Source organism: Barbus barbus (genome assembly GCF_936440315.1).
Source record: "Barbus barbus genome assembly, chromosome: 10".
NCBI lineage: Eukaryota > Metazoa > Chordata > Actinopteri > Cypriniformes > Cyprinidae > Barbus > Barbus barbus.
In genome coordinates, this window is record NC_136738.1 from 10,083,239 (window position 1) to 10,105,493 (window position 22,255).

Below are 22,255 nucleotides of genomic sequence, written 5' to 3' on the forward strand. Positions count from 1 at the left end.
TTGACATGCCCTGATATTTGTGCTTATTTCAGCTACTTATAATATACTATTGACCAACATGTATTTTTTTGTATTCAGCACAAACTATGCTACAATAATATGTGACCAACGTGGATGAACATGTTTGCATTTGTTAGAAAAAAAAATATTATGCGTGGTTAGTAAGTTTTGGGGAAAAAAATGTAGCTGAAATAATAATAATAATAATATTATAATAAACTTTATTTTATAAAGCTCCTTTAAAAGCAGCTTCTCAAAGCGCTGAACACAATGTAATCAAATACAAAAAAAAAAAAAAATCAATAAACAAATGCAAGTTTAAAAAAATATGTCTTAAACTGAACTTTAAATCCATCATAATTCTGAACTCCCCTAAGTTCTAGAGGCAGAGAATTCCAAAGGACAGGGGCATAGAAAGAGAAAGCCTTGTTACCCATAGATCTTAGACGTGTTTGAGGAACAACCAACAAGTTTGACAGAGAGGAGCGCAATCTACGACTAGGAGTGTATGGATGCAACAATTCTGTGAGGTAATGAGGTGACAGGCCATACAACGCTTTAAAAGCAAGCATCAGAATTTTAAAATCCACTCTAAACCTGACCAGGAGCCAGTGCAAAGATTCTAACACTGGAGTAATGTGACTGCCAATCCTAGTGCCAGTTAAAATCCTGGCAGCTGAATTTTGTACATATTGCATCTTATTAAGTGTAGATTTAGAAGCTCTGGCTAAAAGAGCGTTACAGTAGTCTAACCGTGAGACAACAAAGGAATTGACCAGCATTTCCGCGTCTGTGAAATTTAACATAGGGCGCAATCTTGCGATATTTCTGAGATGGAAAAAAGAGGTTTTAACAGTGCTCTGGATAATAGAATCAAAAGACAGATTAGCAAAAATAACTCCAAGGTTCCTCACTCGACTCTGGACTTCCAAAACAGAGCCATCCAGAGTCAAGGACAGATGGCCGGCTTTAGATATTTCATGACAAGGACCTATAAGCATAACTTCAGTTTTATCACCGTTCAAACACAAGAAGTTATTATCCATCCATGTTTTAATCTCAGTAATGCAGTCAGACAAATAAGCAATGTCAAGGCGCTCATGAGGATTTGAATGTATATAAATCTGCGTATCGTCAGCATACAAATGATAATGAAGGCCGAGCGATCTCAAAAGGTGGCCTAACGGTGACAAATAAATGTTAAAAAGTAAGGGGCCTAAAACCAACCCCTGAGGGACACCAGTTGAGACAGAGCTCATCTCGGACCTATAACCACCCATAGAAACAAACTGGGAACGGTCAGTAAAATAAGACCGCAACCACTTCAAGGCAGTCCCAGACACACCAAACATTCTTTCAAGACGAGTAAGTAATAGACTGTGGTCCACAGTATCAAACGCGGCCCTTAGATCAAGAAGAATAAGAACAGATGTTGCACCAGAGTCAGAGGCCATCAACAAATCATTGGTGATCTTGACCAAGGCAGTCTCAGTACTGTGAAATTTACGAAAACCCGACTGAAAGGGTTCAAAAAGATTATTAACTGTGAGATGATTACACAAATGAGAGGCAACAATACGCTCAAGTAATTTTGCCAAAAACGGGAGATTTGAAATAGGACGAAAATTGTTGAAATCGTCTAGTGCAATGTTTTCTTTTTTAGGTACAGGTGTTCCAGCAGCAATCTTTAATGCTGCTGGAACAACCCCAGTCTGTAAGGAATCATTTATAATACTGAGAACAGCAGGACACAAAGCATCAAAGCAAGATTTAAATAAGCTAGTGGGAATAGGGTCAAGCAAGGAAGTGGTAGATTTCATGCTGGAAACCTCCCGTTTAAGAATCTCAGTATCGAGTTGTGGAAAATTAATAAGAGAAACACCAGTGAACTCAGGAGAACAGTGACATGTGGTAGTAGAAACAGGTGAAACAAAAATTTGTTTACGAACATTATCAACTTTTGAATTGAAAAATTGAAGAAATGAATTACATAACTGCTGAGAAGCAGGCATGGTAGAAACAGCATCAACTTGAAGCAGGCGATTTATAGTTTGAAACAAGTGTCTCGGGTTTCCTTGGTTGTTTTCAATAGTCTGAGAAAAATAAGAAGATCTTGCAGACTGAATTAATGCTCTGTAATCACCCAGAAGATCCTTCCAAGCTAGATAGTAAACATTCAAGCCAGTGAGACGCCATTTACGCTCCATTTTCCGACAGGCAGCCTTCTTAGTGCGCAGATTGTCATTATACCATGGAGCAGAACGAGCAAAAGTAGCCTTGCGTGTCCTCAGAGGAGCAAAAGTGTCTAAATTAGCAATAAGAGTATTATTCAACTGTGAAACTTTCTCGTCCAATGATGTTAAATGCAAATCACCTAAAATGGAGATGACAGAATTCGAAAAAGCAGCTTGATCAATAGATTTCCACTTCCGGAATGTTACAGTTCGTGGGATACGCACACTTGGTCGATGCAAATCCAAATCAAAGAAGACAGCTGAGTGGTCCGACAGACCAATGTCAACAGATGATAACTGAGATGCAAATGAGCCATTTGTAAGCACAAGGTCCAGTGTATGACCTTTGCAATGTGTCGGACCTGTTACCAATTGGGAAAAGTTAAAAGAGTCCAGTAATGATAGAAATTCCTTTGCCATTGCAGAGTCACTTTGGTCCACGTGAATATTAAAATCCCCCACAATAAGGATTCTATGGAACTTCGGGGTCAGCATTGTCAAAAAGTCAGCAAAATCAGACATAAAAGCTGCATGAAACTTAATTTTAGGTGGTTTGTAAACAATAGCAATGATTGTAGAAGTAGAGCCAGAGACACTCAAGACCAAGCACTCAAATGATGAATATTGAGGAATGGTCACAACACTGATGTTAAATTGCCACTTGTAGACAGCAATAATACCACCACCTCTGCCAGATGACCTCGGGAGGTTTAAAGTTCCAAATCCAGGAGGAGTGATCTGATTAAACAGCAGTCCATCATGTCCTTTATGCCACATTTCAGTTAAAAACAGAAAGTCCAAGTTTTTATCAGAGATTAGATCAGCTAAAAGCAGCGCCTTATTATTCACAGAGCGGGCATTAAACAATGCAGCATGAATCAGGCTATGTGATGAAGACGGCAGTGGTTTATCCTCCACGGAGGGGACAGATACTACATTTCTATGATCGATGCCAGTGGAAGACAAACATTTAAACTTGCGCCGGCATGTAGTAACCAAGTTAAATATATTAGAAGAAGATGAGACAAAAAGGCTGCGCCTCGAGCCCCGATGTATATATCATTTAGGACGTAGCAAGCCAGCATCTTGACAAAGTTCATAAGAGTCTTTAGGTAAACGATAAGAAAACCGTTTTAAACTCAAAAGTTGGCATGCAGTGTACCTTAGGGCCATAGTCTTTAAGTCCACGTAAATGGCCGGTCCAGACTGAATCCCTGAAGCACACCGTGAGCTCAATGTCACAAGATCCACATGCACAGCCGGTCCACAGAGTCGATTCTCCTTAGCATGCCGCGAGTTAATCCAACTGGAGTCCGAAAATAAAAACAACAATCCAACGTATATAAAATGGCATAACCACATCGCAGCCGCTAGAGTAGAGGAGAAAATAGGTAGATAAAATAAAATAATATAGCCAAAACAGGGACAATGAGAGGAGCGGCAGCCAAACGCGCCAGCGTTCCCTTGCGTTACGTCACTTCCACTAAGCACTAATGATGCATAGCATACAGGGCCATAAAGCCACACTAAATCGTCCTGAATAAGACTTTTGTGTAATCAGTCTTGTAGGCTAGAATATTTACTTCACAATTATGTGAAAATCATTCAGCTTACTCATTCACAGAAAACAATATATTGATTTAAATTTTTAAAGACATGTTTTGTGATCGAAAGCCAATATGCGAGGGAGTGGTAATGTCCTTGAATATTAAGTGATTCTCACCTGAGAGACAAAGGGCCCTCCCCTAAAGCTGCTAATGGGCCATCAGTGTGACTGTGACTGAGGCAGGTAAGAGAGTGTGAGGAGACTGAAAAAATGGGTTTTTTAAATTATTTGTATTTTATTTACAACACAGTATAATCAAAACATACATAATGAAGGTCAAAGACACATTATTGTGCACACTGATCTAACCACAGAGATGTGAACAGACTTTGAGTCATTCCTGCAACAGATTCTGTTCAACAAGTGAAACAAGTACCTGACATTTACTTATTTCCATGGATTGAAGAAGAAAAAAAAACATAGTCAGTAGTCAAGGATCTTGTTTTACCATAGAATACCAGTGTAGTTGACCATCTGATGTTGGTACAGCGCTCTCAGAGGAAAACATCTTGAAGAAAGTCATCAGGATTCATCTGTGGTTCAGGTACCTGATTCAATAAAATACAAACAACCAAAAAAAACAAACATTTGTGAGCATAGACTCATGCATGCTTTGTACTATTGTACACAAAAAAATACATTTTATATCTGAGAAACTAATTATTATTGTTTAGTACGTTATTCAAATCTATTTTTGAACAGAGAAGACTATTAATAATAAACATGTTGTAAACATACTTAGACTCGTAGCATTCATCATGTTACAATGTACTCTCATATTACTTTTATTGTTTTATATAGAGCATGAAAAACAACAGTTTGGGGGAAAAAAAACAAACAAAAAACACAACTATGATTTTGTAGTCATACAGCCTAGTATGCATGATTTTATAGAAGCTGTTATGATTCTGCAGCCATAGACTCATGTATGTTGTGAATCACAAAAGGATGTAATTTGTACTATAACATTTCTTTATATCTGAGAAACTATTTATTATTGTTTAGCACGTTATTTAAATCTATTTTTGAACAGAGAAGACTATTAATAATAAACATGTTCTAAACATACTTAGACTCGTAGCATTCATCATGTTACAATATACTTGTTGTGAATTCTTTACCTTCATTTGTCTCTTATACTTTTATATTAGGTAAGAGCCTGTATTATGTAAATATGCAAGATGCAACTTTTATTATGATACGTGTTCGGAGTAAGTGTTGCGCTATTGGTTACGCATAGAGTTAACAGAATGTGACGCGGTTTTCCACCTGTGCAGCACCGTTAAGTGCAGGGCAAAGTTATTGACAAAGTAAGTTTATTCCATGACTTTATGTGCATAATACTGGATGTTTATACTGCTGAATCTGTTCGCGTTGTCAAGTCTTTGTGATATTGTTGGTCTTCGCGATCTTTGTTAATTAGTTCACCATGTGAAATACACGTGAAAATGCGCTAGCATCGCGGCTTATCTTGCTAATGTTATTAGTATCTTGTTTACACATGTTGCTGATTTCGTGTGATATATTCTATACTTGTAATGCTTTCATATTGTGATGAGGACATTGTATAATGTACCTTAAGTTGTTCATATGCATCTTTATATTCTAGTACCCAGTAATTATTCGTCCACTAACTACAAGTTGCTAATATTGCTTACTGCGGGGAAGTGCGCTGTTTCCTGTAACAGTGTTTATGTGTGACATTTATATTTGTTCAACATTTAGTTATTTATTTCTGATTTATTGTTTATTGCAGAAACTACCTTCAATGCATCAGAGTGTATATGGTGAAACCCTGCACCTAAATAAATGGTGGAAAGAAATTTGATGACTCAGACTCCCTGATCAGAGTACTGACGTGGTTAACACCCTTAAAAACCGGCATCAGTGGGGCAGTCCCCAACAATACTCTCATATTACTTTTATTGTTTTATATAGAGCATGAAAACATCATCGTGCCGTAAGAAATTTAAATACAATGAATTGTCCATCATATTCAAACACTGTAGTCTGGAATTACAGTTTGGGAGAAAAACAACTATGATTTTGTAGTCATATAGCCTAGTATGTATGATTTTATAGTAGCTGTTATGATTCTGCAGCCATAGACTCACGTATGCTGTGAACTACAAAAGGATGTACTTTGTACCATTAAAAAAAATATATTTTATATCTGAGAAACTAATTGTTATTGTTTAGCACGATATTAAATCTATTTGTGAACATTAAACATTCTTAGATGCGTAGCATTCATCATGTTGTCATTTGGGAAAAACCCAACTAAACGCGTTCAGGTTTGTCACAATAACACGCTAACTAATGCAAAAAACAAGCATTTACTTACTTATCAGATCGATCGATGTCTTCTGGATGAACTCTTCTCTTATTCTGAGGTAAATCCAGCCTTTACTCAGCGCGGCTTCTTCCAGAAACGAACAGCAGCAGAGATGAACAGAGTCTCGTGACTGTTTGTTTGTTGTTGGGCGTCTCCAAGCGCGCGAGTGTCACGTGGTTATTTACATGTGAACACGAGGGGGCGGGATCTCATTAGAAATAATGAGTTAGACTGGACAGACTGAGCATCGTGTCGGTTTCATACGGATTACTTTATCACAGAACATTTGTTTTCGACAACACTTACTTCAGTTGAAAGCAGACACTTTAGGCTTTCTATAGAGATAACTCTCATGTTTCTGTGTTGAGTATTTGCTGAGCTACACTTAATTTTAGTGATGCGTTACTATAAACAGATCGCGGAGACGGAGAAGACAGAGAGCGCACCCTGTTTGTTTTCTTTTATCCCCAAAACCACAAAGTTTTGTTGTAATCGTGAGTGTACTCAAAAAAAAGTAGACACTTAACAGTTTCAATTGATGTATAACACTTATTTGTGTGACCAAAATCAACAGAGCATTTTTAGTGTCTTTTGCACTTATCTTAAAAAAACCGAGTTCGTATCGCCGGCGATACAGCCGACCCCAATGGGTTAATCAAGGGTGCACAGAGGGGCGGGTCACTCGCCTCCCAGATATTCATGAGGGGGCTGGAAAGTGGATTAAGGTGTTTGAAGAAGAAAGTATGGGCAAACTTTTAGCTGTGGGGGACATTAAAGCACTTCTAGCAAAGATTATGGGAGGAGCAAAGATGGAAGAATTTCTTCAAGCATCCAATTTAAACAGAGCTGTGGACTCTCACTACATGGATGGAACTGTTTTTGATGCATTCCGTCCAGCAGTGTGGCAAGCACTGCGTGCTAAGTACCCGATCAGACTAGACCCTAAATCATTAAAGGGAGAACAGCTGGGGGAAACAGAAAATCCAACCACATATGTTCAGAGACAGCTACAAAGATGGAAACAAGAGACTGAAAGAAATCCAGAAGGAGACCCATTAATGGCAACACTGTTTAGAAATGCTGTGATTGATGCCATGACACAAGCTGTTAAGAGCAGGCTAGAGGACGTGGTCGGTTTAAACTCTAAAACACACAAATAATTCTGTGACCATGTGACCCATGCAGTGGAACAGCATAGAACAAATGAACAGAAGCTCAAGACCCAAGTGAAAGAGCTACAGAGAAAATTAACAACTTGAAGAACTGACAAAAAAGAACAAAAAGATTCAAGCTCCAATAAAAAAAGAAGAATCAGAACAAATGTCATTTATGTCTCTAGTAAATACTCCTCAAGCAGCTATTCAGCCGAGCCCACCTGCAGCGGTCCCTCCAAATGCACACCACATTCCTGTACCCATCATTAATGTCTATATTCAACAACCAAAGACAATGGGATGGAAAAGAAAACCAGTACAAAGAGGACAGAGAGGAAGAGGCAAGCCGTATACTGGTCCTCCAGGAATATGCTGGGGATGTGGACAACTCAGACATAACACAATTAATTGTCCCACCAATCCATGGCAACAGCCACCTCAGGGTGGAAAGGGGGAGAGTTGGCAGCAGCCCACCCAGGGTCCATCACAGGGCCCAGTAAACCCTTGGGGAGGTCCCAATCAAGGCTATTTCTCGTTTGGCTCTCAGCGAAGGCGGACGCTTTTTCCTCTCCTCCCCTTATCTTCCCTGCTTGCTTCTCGTCTTGTCTATTGTCTAACACTGAGAGACTCTTCTGCACTGCTCTCCAAACCGAAAAATCATGGATTTGATCAACTGGTCTCTGAACGCAATTGACACCATATTCTCTACAAGAGCCCTGGGTTCGGGGGGAGCCCAATTGTCCGGCCGGAACGTTCGCTACTGGCTACACGATGGACGCATGGGAGAGATGGCGGGTCGTGTGTCTGGCGGCTCTTTCCGTGGAGGACATTGAAGACATCTACCTATTCGGAACCATGATAACGGGTTTTCTGCTGATTGGATTAGGCTTTGCCCTGGGTTATCAGAGAATTCAGAAGACGGGAACAGCTGTCCAAAGCCTCACAAGGCTGCCCGTCATGATTGAAGCAGTGGGCAGAGCGGTCAGCACTGAGACTGAAGCTATCAACCGCAATATGGATTCGATCACGGAGAAGCTCACGGCTTTGCTGAGAAAAATTGATGGATTTGGAGACCAGAATGGACAAAGAGAGTAGCTGTGAAATTGGTATGCAGCTGCTCGCACCAAGTCCAAACAATTGCAATCTTATCTCCTTTCGGCTTCCCTAAACAACCAGAACTGCCTCGGACAAGGTCGTGCTGAAAACAACCCCCCGGAAGAGCACTGCAGTGAGACGCTCTTGCTTCCTAACCCCTCCCAGAGACAACTGGTGATTGTCGACTTCGTCTGGGTTCCGATCAAGGCCGTTTCCATGGCAATTGCTGTGTCGCTATCACAATCTGCGGACTGAGACAACTTGTTTGAATACCAGCTAGGCGGATCTCCAGGCCTAAGGCCTACAAATACACAAACTCACATACACACACACATACGCATATACAGATATGCATTCACCTCCCAAACCCCCATCCAACGCCTTTGCCGCTTTGTACTGCCACTCTGACAAGCAGGTCTGTGATTAGCGCTGAGAGGCTGCAGGTCCGGATGGCTGCTCGTCTGAGCTGGATTACCCACCCCCCCTGCAAGTCCTGTGTCTCTGTATTGATTGTGCTTTTGTTGCTGAGGTGTTTTTCCTGTTCTCACACTGTACCCCCGTAGGAGCATAGTATGGGGATTATTTTTTTCTCCTCTCCTTCCTCATGTTATGCTGTATTCTTCTTCTCTATTGTATTTTGTTGCCTTGTACCCACATGTGCAATGACAATAAAGTTGAATCTAATCTAATCTAATCTATTAGGGGTGTCCAGAGAATCCTACAGGGGAGAGTCAGCTTCAAATTTTAGAAAGAGATGAAAAAATAAAACAAAAATGGCAGGAAGAAACAAAAGGACAACAAATTGAAACAGTCTGACAGTACAGCATAATAGGTAAACAGGGAGCATCTTTAAATATGCCAGATTGTGAATTTGTTAAAATGTGGTTCAGTGTAACTGATTCTGTCCCACATATTGCAGTATATGTAGGAAAAAATTGGGAAACAAAGATTTAGGGCCAATGATGAAAAAAGCAGAACAAAGCAAATGGAAACCAACAGAACATCCGTTGATTTTTCACTCAGCTGACAAAAATCACATCAAAATATTGTGCAACTAGTTTGATGGGAATTCCTCAGGAAGTGGTTATTAGTCAAAAGAAACTGATGCAGATGCATGCCACATCCGAATTAATAGACACTCCTGACACTGCACTATTTAAGGAAGTAGAGCGGCAGGTACCAACTGAACTATGGTCCCAACATGACTCAGATATAGGATTAATAAAATCAGCAAACCCACTAAGAGTACAACTTAAGCCAGATGCACGTCTGCCCAGAAAATCGCAATAACCTTTGCGTCCTGATGCTGAAGCAGGTATAAAAAACACTATTGAAGGGTTAGTGAAGGCAGGAGTATGAATAGAAACAACTAGTTATTATAACACTCCTATTATGCCTGCGATTAAAGCAGACAAAAACAGGTGGCGTCTTGTGCATGACGTACGAGCAATCAATGAAATAGTAGAGGGTATGCCAGATGAGGTAACAAACCCGCACACGCTACTGACGAATGTCCCTCCTGATGCAAAATACTTTACAGTAATTGATCTCTGTTCGGCCTACTTCAGTATTCCACAAGCAGAAGAGAGTAGATATTTATTTGCATTCACATATGCTGGTAAACATTATACTTATACCAGAATCCCACAAGGGTTTACACATTCAACACATTTATTCAATCAAATTCTAAAGGCAAATTTAGAAGGTCTTATGATAGACAGACAGACGTCGGTGCTTGACTCACCAATCAGATAAAAATGGAGCTGGATTGGCATAGTGAGGGTAATTTTATTAACCAACTAGGGGAAAATGCACAACTGAATTATTGACAACAATGCTGAACTCTTTGGAAGAAAAAAATAAAATTAAAAAAATAAAATAAATAAATAAAAAGGGGCAAACAAGATGTCTAATTGAAAATATATGGCTGATAAAATAAAAAATATTGGTCACTCCATTTTGTTTAATGAATATAGACAAGGGCTAGTTTGAATATAATAATAATAGTAAATAAATTTAACTCCAATGGTCCAAAATCATGAAATCACAAATGCTGTCATTGCTGAGAGTGACAAGATAGAAATATTAGCCATGGATCCTAAATTATGCAGAGATATCCAATCCTCTTCTCAAAGTAGCTCATGACCAATAATAAAAATATATGACTAAAATTTAACTTACACAAACAAGTGACATTTTAAAAATTACAAGTGGTTCTATCAATTGCACAATGCCTAAAACAATTATACTAAACCAATTAATCTATTAGATTTTGTTAGAGGACAAACAAAAAGAAGTTTCTACTGCGGTATTAAATTAATCTTTATGGTGACTGACGTTGTCCAGTTGCATATAACATTTAGACACTATGTAGGCTGCTGCCAGGTCTACGCTCAGTAGAGTCTAACAAGAAAAGTCATGTTATCATATTCGAAATCTGTGGCAATCTAAAACCATTCATTTCACAATCAGCTGAACTCTCAAGAAAAAAATATGTTTTTGACCAAAAGGGGAGTGTGAAAGAGTGTGAAAGTATGAATGATGGTTTTGTGGTGTGAAAGAAGGTGTCTGACAAGACACTGAGGTAAATCAATTATTTTGCCAAAACAGCTGTATGCAAATTCTAATATGTGGGCCCACAGGGCAAAAAATGCCCAGTAAAATAATGACCATGGATGAATATGGCTAAGTTTCCTGGTCAGTACCTAGGTTATTGCTGTGGCAGAAAGAAAAACAGTGCCACACTTGCGCAGCGCATAAAATGGGAAAGCAAAGCAAGCAAGCTTGCTCTGTCCACCCCACAACTAACTTTCTTTCCACTTTCACTTTTCAGCATATCATGATGGAGCTGATTCTGTCTCAAAAGGGTAAAATATTGTCTTTCTGAATGTTAAATCACTAACAAAAACTGTTTAGGTTTCCATTACAGGTTACAGCAGTTCTATCAGGGCCAGGGAATGGTTTGCTCTACCATAAAGAACCAGTGAGTGTGCAGTAATGGTCTTGAGGGAGAATCTTGCATTGATCAGCAAAATGGTTGCAAAGTGATACCTGGTCCACATCTCTCGCCTTAAAATACGACAACCAGCTTCAACAATCCCACACAGCAAGAAGTGAGGGATGAAGGGCGTGCTAGTAACGACCCTCCCTTGCCAATGAGGGAAAGACCAATGCACAGACTCGCAAAGAGTCACCCTGGTGAAGATGGAAGATTGAGCATGGTTGAGCATGGTTTGCAAAACTGGGAATGTTTTTAGGAGTTGCCATATTAATAGGAGGATTATTATTTAGTTGTGTATTACTGTTAAGCAAATGCAAGTGACAAAAGTCCCAAGTAATAGACAAATGATTACAGAAAAGAACCTAGATGAATATTATGAAGGATGGCTAAACAAACTAAACTTAAATGAGCTAACTTTGGATGATAGTTCCAGTAACTCCGATGACGACGAAGAAGAGGTATAAAGATGAACCATACCCTGGGTGTAAGTGCTAGCCTAACCTCTGCCCAAGGGTGGCCCTCTACGATGCGTAAAGTGTCTGGGCTGAAGATCAACTATGTTATTTTTTGTGATGTTACAACTTTTATGTTTTGATGTTTAATTCTATTGTCTTTTATACATAACTATGACAACCATAGGCAAGTGCTGAACCAATTACATGCTCATGCTTTTAACATTGTTTTCTATTAGATAAGGGGTTACGGAGATGGGATCTTTTACTCCTTCCTAGTCAAGTGTGGGGGGAGAGGTTTGGTCCTGTTGCTCTGCCAGAATGCTGCTGCATAATCTAGTCATTGGTAATAAGACTGTTTGACTTATTTAGTTGCTAGGTAATGTTAACTGATGAGGCTGAATTATGAAGTAGCATTCTGGGTAAACATAAGCAAATGTGAGACTTAATAAGTCTCAAAGGGGGAAATATGTAGAAGATTTTTATTAGTCAAAATATGAATTAATCAAGTATAATTAATGTGAATTTAACCACTTATGTATTAAGCTATATTTCCATTATAATCATATGCCTGTGTGTTAAAGGCTTGTATAGATGGAATGTGCTGACCCTCATGATAGAAAACATATGTAAAAATACAAAGGGGGCTTCTTTTCATACTATAAACACGGCTCACACGTCTAGCAGCCCCTTCTCTCTAGGGAAAGAACAAATGTATAGGGAATTTAGCCGAAAAAGGAAAAATGTGTGTCTGAAATGTATTGAACACGCCTAGAGAAAAGACTATTTAAAGAGAAGACAGAAAACATTCTGGAGATCTTTTCTGCAGAAAACTTCTCGGCTTTATTCTTTTTTAATAAAGTCTATTTTCTGGCTTCAAAACCCCAAGGCTCTGAGAGTGATTCTTCATAGAAAAGGGAAACCACCACACTGTCCAGGCCAACATCTGATGTACTGATGCCTTCAACTGGAAATCCAGAAAACCTGAAATAAAAATAGTACAGTTCAAAATCCATCATACATAACCAATATAACAAGACTGCCCAATCCTGTTCCTGGTGATCTACCCACCTGCAGAATTCAGATCTAACTTTGATTCAGCACACCCATCTGTAATTGTCAAACTGCTTTCATTGATGCGTTGTGAGGTAGATTTGTTGACAAGTTCCTCCCTAAAAGTACATTGATAAAACTGTATTTTTATTGTGGGTCATTTAATGAAGTCACTATATTGCCTTTTTAAATGATCTCATTAATAACTTCACTAAATAATATTATTGTTATAATATATAACATTGCTAACCTTATGAGAAAGGTGTAACAGCTTTTTAGGTTAATTTACAGTCATTTACATTTGCATCATAAATACATACTCAGTCCCAAAGTGATCTTTAGTAAATGTGGTAAAAAGATTTCCAAACTGATTAATAATTTAATAGTCGTAGTATATAAAATAGGGAGAAGGGAGAAACACAGCTAAACCCTCCATCTAAATCTTATCAAACAAGTCAAAGGAGTATTAGTTCCTGTTCAAAAGTTATAGTACACAGGACATAGAAATGAGACATACAATCACCCCCTAACCTTTTGCATCATCTGGCAGAGTTTTGCGTACAAATAAATGTGACCTGTGCTGGCAAAATGAGTCAGAATGCACACAAGCTAATTTCGAGTTACAGGCAAAAGAAGTTAAAGACTTGTCTCTCAGTTGTAGTATTGAAGGTGAACGAGAGCGCTGTACATTCACTCCCTCCACCTACAGTTTCTGCCGGACCTGAGACTCAAACTTGCAACCTTTGGGTTACAAGTCCAACTCTCGTTTGCAACGACATGAGGGTGAGTAATTAATGACAAAATTTTCATTTTGCAACGACATGAGGTTTGCAACGACATGAGGGTGAGTAATTAATGACAAAATTTTCATTTTGGGGTGGAGTAACCCTTTAACTTTTTTCTTTTAATTATGCATGAATTTAATTTACTTAATAATTTTAAGGCAACAGGTTTCCTTAGTTTTTTTTTAAGTAAAGTCAACTGATCGCTTTTTACAGTGTACCATGACAGACGTTTTGCTTTTGCTTCTGTTGCTTATGAAAATCTGGATGGTTCCTTTGGTCTTTGGGACTGAGAACTCGAAGTCTATTTTTCCCGGAAACAAGTTGAAATGTGGACTCATCTGAGTACAGCACTTCCACATATTTCCACATTTTTTTGACTATCTGAGATGAGCTCTGGCCCAGAGAACCCAGCAGCATCGCTGCATATACAGTAATTGATGTATAGCTTTCTCTTAGAGTAACAGATATTCAAGTTGCATTTCTTGATGCAGCTGCAGACTGTGGTAAATGACGGTGGTTTTCTGAAGTACCCCTGAGCCCATGTGGCTATATTTAACACCGCAGCATGACGGTTTCTTATGCAATGCCGTCGGAGGGCTCAAAGGTCAAGCACATTCAACTGAGGTTTCCTGCCTTGCCCTACATGTACTGTGATTTCTCTGGATTCCCTGAATCTTTTCACAATATTATGTATGGTATTTGGTGAAAGATCTAAATTCTTTGCAATTTTGGATTGCGAAATGTGATTTTAGATTTTTTTTTTTTACACTTCTCTTGTGAAATTTGACACAAAGTGATGAGCCATGATCCAGCTTTGCTTGCAAAGACTGAGATGCTCCTTTTATGCCCAAACATGATACATTGACATATTACTAATTCACCTGCTTACTGTGAACTGTTTTAAAACAGTTAAACATGGATATTCCATTTACATTTATGTTTAGTCATTTAACTGATGCTTTTATCCAAAGTGACTTATAAATGAGGATTTATTGACCTGGTGGAGGAACAGAGCAACAACCCAAGCAAGGACAGTATCTAATTGGTCAAGACGTCCAGATGGGACCAATAAAATCTCATTATAAAGTGTTTTTAAGCTTTTTGTTGCTACCTTATGTTAAACTGCTTTAAATTAATTGTAGATTGATGTGGGGAAAAAAGTAATTTAAAGCAGTTTAACATAAGGTAGCAACATAACAAAATGTGGAAAAAAATTAAGGGGTATGAATACTTTCGCAAGGCACTGTAAAAGCTTAAAACATCTTAAAAAGCTTAAAAAGACTTTATAATGAGATTTTATTGGTTAACATTAATTAATGCATTAACAAAAACATGCAATATGTAATTAATCACAATGAATTAGTTCAAGTTCAAGTTCATTTTATTTGTATAGCACATATACAACAGCCAAACAGGCTGACCAAAGTGCTTTACAGAAGAAACCACATACACAGAAAAACAGACCAGACAAAATTTTATATTGAAATTTTATATTTGAATTAACAATGTTAACAGATACAGATAATGTATTACAATGTATATGAAATAAGTGAATATGAACTAATAATAATACATGCTGTAGAAGTGTTGTTCATTGCTAGTTCATGTTAAATAATGTTAACTAATGTTAATAAATGGAGCCTCACTGTGAAGTGTTATCAAAAATAACGTTATAAATTATGTACACACTGTATGAGTTGATTTAAAAATAGTAATAATAAAAAATTAATAGGTGGGTCCAAACGTTTGACTTTGTACTGATAATCAAAATGATATATCAAAGTTTAATGATATTCATTATTATTTGAATTTGCTTTCATTTTGTTTAGTCACATAATGTACTAATATTTGTTAATGACATAATAATGAATGGTCATAATGAAATAAATGCTAAATGACAAGCAACATGTAAAAATGGGAAAACTAAAGTACCTAGTAAATTATGAATCATTATGATTCATTGGTAAAGAGACATAATCCACACAAGACCTCTTTCACTGTCACTTCACATTTATTTATTTTATATTTCTCTCTTTTATTTACTCTCTTATGAACTCATTACAGTCTGTTAAAGGAAGTTTTTCTGACAGCTGTGTCCTATGGACCCTGGGTGTCCCTTGTGAGTCGCTGTTTGTCCCAGAGCCAGACAGAACAGATAATTTGAGAGAACTTCTGGATTCACACGCATGGAGAGACAGACCCAGTTTGAGCAAAGATAATCAATCCCCACCCCCAGCAAAGCAGTCTTTAATACTGTGAATCCTAGTGAGCTGCATACACAGAATCAATGGCATACTGCACTGTACTCAGTGAACACAATGAACATTGTCTCACATTTTATGATAATTTGAAAAAGCAAAGAAATACCATTTTATTAAAAGTATGCTAAAGTGTACAAATTGTATGTTATTTGCAATTACATAAAAATGTTTAAATGGAAATTAAAATGTCATTAGTTCTACCTAAGAATGCATTTTAAACCACATAAGTAGAAGTAAATTACTTAATATGTGATTACTTCATTTCTCTTTGAAATAAAGTGTACTGATGAAAGTACAGACAAGCATTTACAAATTAAAATATTTGTGTCTACTGAAATGTATTTAAATAAATTTGTCATTATAAGTAAAAAAGGCACTAATTGACAACACATCCAAATGTCTTTTTATTGTACATTTCGAATCACATTTAACATTATTACAAAGTGTGCTCTTTAACAGTGCACTTCAGTGTGTTAAGAAATCGTCATAAAAGTGGACTCCCTTTAATTACACTTAAGAACACTAAAAAATATATTTTTTCGAAGACTATTTAAGTGTTTTATAAGAATATATTTCAGTCTAATTCAATGAATTTTTTACACAATTTATTGTGAAATTTACTTGCAATTTCTGTGTGAAAATAGTTTCTACACCATTTTTTCAGTGCAACCTTTTATATTATATAAATCCTTTTATGATCTGAAGTATGCAAATTTAATATAATTAAGCAAACTTCTTTTTTTTTCAACAGCATTAAAAATAACACTATTAATGCACTTAGTGCACTATTTAGGCAATAGGGAACAATATCAGACACTGTAGGTTTTGAGATGTTTTTGACTGGTAGCTTCACCATGACCACTGGCATTCTGGCAGGTTTTCCAACACTGCTGTGTGTGTCTGGATCAGCTGCTGGACACCGACACTGACCTTGTGATGGGAAGTTCATAGAGAGACCACATACATGGCTGAGTTTGTCACGCTGAATGCCCACATGATGCAAACATGACAACCTGTGCAAACAGAGCCCACCATCAGTGGAAGTTAAATTCAAGAAATGTGGATACGGCATCACAATATGGATATGATAGAGGAGGATGTGTCTCATCTGAATATCTGTGGCATTTTAAAGTCCCTGAGTCCTTTAGCAACACACATTTCCCAAAAGCAATCTGGAGTTGCCATGTTACACTGACTGTTCAACAGAGCTGGTGTCTACACCTGATATGAGAAATAATGAAGCAATATCTTTATTGGCCATTTAATTGATGTTCCCATGACCCTGATGATTTCAGTGTGTAATGTGTACACTTGCATCTGTAAATGCACACATATAGTAAATTAACTATACTGTCCTACACCCACTAAAAAGAGATGTGCTATTATTTTTCCGAAAAATCAAGGCATTTTTTAAGTAAAAAATAATAAAATAAATAAAATAAAAGTTAAGGTAAAGGATTCCCTTAGTGAAAGGGTTGCAAGAAAAACTTAAGGGTCTAATTAAGGTACCTTAAAGTTGTCATTAAGTATTTGCCCTTCATTACTTAAGTGTTCCCTTAAGATCTGTTATGCAAAGCAACAAAGTCCTTAGTAACCATTTTAGTCTGTAAAAGGGACAATGGCTGTTTTTGTGTTTATTGAGAAGGAGAAGTACCGAAGCACAGTTTTATTGATCAAAATAAGGTATTGTAAAAAATTATAGTGTGATATGCTTTGTATACACAATATAAATATATTGTGAAAACACTATACAATCACAATTAAATTGAATATATGAACATTTACCATTTTAGTTTTTCATGATTATGTGCAGGCCTTCTTCATATTCCATGTTCTTCTAAAAGAATGTCTTTTTCATCCATGGTCCATTTTGGTTTGTGTTTCTTTCCAGTACTATTGAGCTGGTCTCACACCAGATGAGAGGCATCAGGTCGAGCCACATACCACAACTAAAGACTTTTAAAATCTGAACAGATTTTAAAACACTAGGCATCACACACTCTTGTTGACTTTTCAGGTCATTCTGAACACAAAAACGTATGGCTAGGAGACATATGAAAACAACATACAGTCAAATTTATTCAGACACCTTCAACATTTTCCACATGGTCTCAGTTTAGAAAATGGTAATAAAATATGACAAAAACTAGAGACAAGAGTTAAACTGTGTCAGAACAAATTCATCTTGATAATGTCAAATAACTTTGATAGAAAGGTATGTAATGGATTACAATCAACCAAAAATTATTCAGCTGTTAAATTTAAGTACACAGTTATATAGTACCAATTTAGGCGAACGAGTTATCAAGTGATGCTTAATTTTGTTCAGTCTGTGGTGTAAAAAGGTTGCATTAGCAATTAAAGAAAAAAAACACTTAAGCAAAACATGGTCAGGTCAAAGTGTCTGAAAAAGTTTTGGTCCCAAATTTTTATCAATTTTACTGCTAGTCCACTGTATGGATAATTTTTGGTTATAATATGTCACAGTTTACTTTATTTTGCTATCCTAATATATATATATCAAATGTATATATACCTAATATGTATATATATATCAAAAATTAAATCTATTGTCTGAATAATTTTTGGTTTGACTGTATGTTCTAAAATCTGCTAAAAATATCAGACATGATTGATGTCCTCCAATGGACTCAAACTCTGAAGATAAAAAAAATCTCTGTCCATTAAACAGTACACTATACATTTTGTGAAATCTGTCAACTCATATCTGCAGAGTGGTTCTGACTTTCGTCAATTAGTGTCAACTTGTCCACACTGTAGATCGGGGCAACATCGAGTAGTGTTTTCCAGTAGTATATTCATTTTGGGGAGCCTAAGGGTTTGTTGTAAAACTCTTAAAGACTCTTGCCTTTGGGATTTTCCCCTCTCAGGGATTACCTTAAATCAAACCACTTTAGGATTTTCATGCAACCAGGCCCAGACTTTAAACCTTGTTAGTGGTTTCTGTTGAGGCCATATCTATCTGTCAGGTTTGAAATTCTGAACACGTAAAGCTCTTCTGATTTACAGTGCAGTTTTTCCCCTAAAATCAAGCTGCAGATGCAGACGTAAAGCATGCACTCAGTGCATGAGACATTTCCTCCATCTAAAAATGTTTAGATAATTTGTCATTGTTGCATAAAAACATTTGACCCTTTGAGCACTCTCCTAAATGTCAGCGGTAATTGCTCTCCCTAAAACACCCTGTGACACGAGCAGAGCGCGGAGGTGATTTCAGGCTCCAGACAGCCTCCCAACACGAGAGAAAAACAGCGGATGAGAAAGCACACTCAAGTCAGAGTTTATCTCAGAGTGCATTTCCCAGAAATGTCACAGATGAAGCCAGTGTAGATAGGAAGATGAAAAACAAAATGAAGAAGAGACTGCAAGAAACACACTCTATGAATTACCTATGAGCTGTAGTACACCAGTCTGATCATGAAGAATGGTGGGCTGAACATTCAACATCTAAGTGTGGGGATTTGCTCCATAAGAAACAAGCACTGATTCTTGAGTACTAACAAAACAGCCTACTGATACACAAAAATGAGTTTACATATTGGAATTATTGGTTCAATATAATAAATGTTTTCGAAATTCATGTATATATGAGGGTTTGTGAACAGATAGTATAGTGTACTTATATTAAATCACATTAATACTGTATTTAATGTACAGTACCAAAGTCAGCATAGATAAAACTGAAATAAACATTCAGATATAAATTAAAAAAACTATACAAATGTCTCTGTAATATTGAAATATCAGGGTTGAGATTCCTTGAGCTATAGTCAAAGTAAAATTCAGATGTATATATTTCATGTTACTCTCTCTCTGTGTTGACTGTATTTATGAAATCTCCACAGCACAACTGTCAAACAGCTGTCAGAGATTGTTAGTCCTGATAGGAATACATTCGTGTAAAGAGGGCAGATGCTGCAGCGTGTGTGTGTGCACGCATGTGTGTGTTTCTTCCCAAATGGATACTCTGTGTTATATAATGAGGTCTGTCGCAGGGTCGACAACTTGTTTTAAAATTTAACAGGATCATTAAATTATAAGAGATTTTGGTTTTCTTAATATATTAATTTGCCTTCCATCAGCGTGTTCAGTACTTTAGTACCTGTATTATATATTTAGAACTATAAAGCACAGAAGAAAGGTTCTAAAAGTAAAAGTTTCTCTATACAGAAATTGATTCTTCTAATTGTTAATTATGGAATTCCCTATGAAGCACTACACCTCCTATAATCCTGAAGAGAGCTCTACCAATTAAGTCACTGTTGCAAATGATGTAACTGAGAAAACTTGCATATTTGTTAATTTGCTATAAATTTAAATGTACTGTTTTCTGCTATCCAGCATTGATGTCTAGTATTTTTTACATTGCAATTTATACCCAAATTGAATCAGAAAAATACTTTAGGATGGTTGCCTAGAAAGTGGACAGTCACTGTTGTTCTTTATTGGGAAAAACAAAGCATTTGAAATAACTAAACTAAGGAAAATATTCCCAACCCTTTGCCTAAGGAAATTAGTTTTATTCGGTTCTGTTTTCTTTGTGTGTTTGTCCCAGCGGAGCTCAGTGCTGTTAGAAGGATCTGCCTGAACTTCTAGTCAACCATGTCTTTGTTATGTGAGAAGAGGATGAAGTGATGAGTTCAGGGAAGGATTGTGTGACGAAGGTGTAGTTTTTCCCCCTTTACCTCAAATGGGTGCAATCTTCAGGGCTGGGTCTCTGTCACGTCTCGGTCAGATGTCTTGGGGATTCAACATATTTGTCCTGTGTGACTCCAGACGGTGTCCTCTTTCTCACACATGCTAGATGTTTACTGCAAACATATTAAATGTTTACAGGAACCAGCTGCTGTAATTTAACCTTTAGCATGGAAGGGTGCATTGGTTTAGTTAGTGCTTGTTACAGTGACACTACACATGGTGAGAGCAATTAAACGGGTCATTTAATTTTTATCAATTTTTTTTCTTTACTCTGATATCCATTTCTGATGTTCCTTGTTAACTTTAGCATACTTTTGAAATGAGTACTTATTACAGAAATAATAAACTTAAAATGTACAAACTGAATGAAATGTTTTAATTGCATGTTATTTAACATTGAATTTTAAATAAATATAGTTTAAATTAATTTTTTGGCCCACTTGATTTAACTTACCGAGTTGATTTAAGTACATACTTGTATTAATACTATTAATACATATTTGTATGTAATTTCATATTTATTTCTGTTATATATATATATATTTGAATATAAATGCACTGACAAGCATTTATGGTAAACTAAAATAATTTAATGCCATTTACACTGAAAATGTAAGTATATTTATTATTACACATTTGTAATGATGAAGTTGCAATTTAGAACATTTTAAATATCCATCCATCCATCCATTCTTCAGTGGCTTATCCTCTGTAGGTTCTGAAAATTTAAGCACACTAAAGTGGACTTTTATTTAATTAAATATACTTATTTAATATATACTTATTTATACAACTGCACATTCAGTACAGTTATGCACACTACCTTTTCACAAGGGATTTCGCAAGGGAAAAGACTATCATGTCTTTATTTTGCATCAAAACAGTAATTTATTTCTCATGATCAATCCCTCTGACATTTAAAATGATGTCCTGAAAATTTTAACTTCATGTTGGAAATGCATAACAACACATTGTACTCATTCAAATATGTGGTTTGCGGTCGACGATATTGCTGGAAATTATAAGTATCCCCAACTAAGCAAGCCAGAGCCAACAGCGACAAGGAACCAACTCCATCGGTGACAGAATGGAGAAAAAACCTTGGGAGAAACCAGGCTCAGTCAGGGGGCCAATTCTCCTCTGGCCTGACAAACCAGCAGTTTGTGTTGAAGACTCATCTGGCTCCCGAGGTCTTGTCCCGATGGCCATCTAGGAGACAAGATCTTCACTGGGGATCTGTCTCTGGGGCTCATCTAGTTGTCCTGATCTCCGCTGACATTCAGGGCTGTAGCGGTCGTCTCTAGGTGCTGATCCACCATCTGGGCTGGATACAGACAGGATCCGGGTAACTGCAGTGATCATCTGATCTGGATACAGACTGGATCTGGTGGCTACGGTGACCTCGGAATAAGAAAGAAACAGACTAATATTAGCATAGATGCCATTCTTCTTATGATGTAACTAGTACATTGTGTGTTATGGGAAGTGATCCCGGTTCCGGTTGACCTAATTAATGCAACCTAACAATCCTTTAACGGATTTGAATAATACAAGATTCAA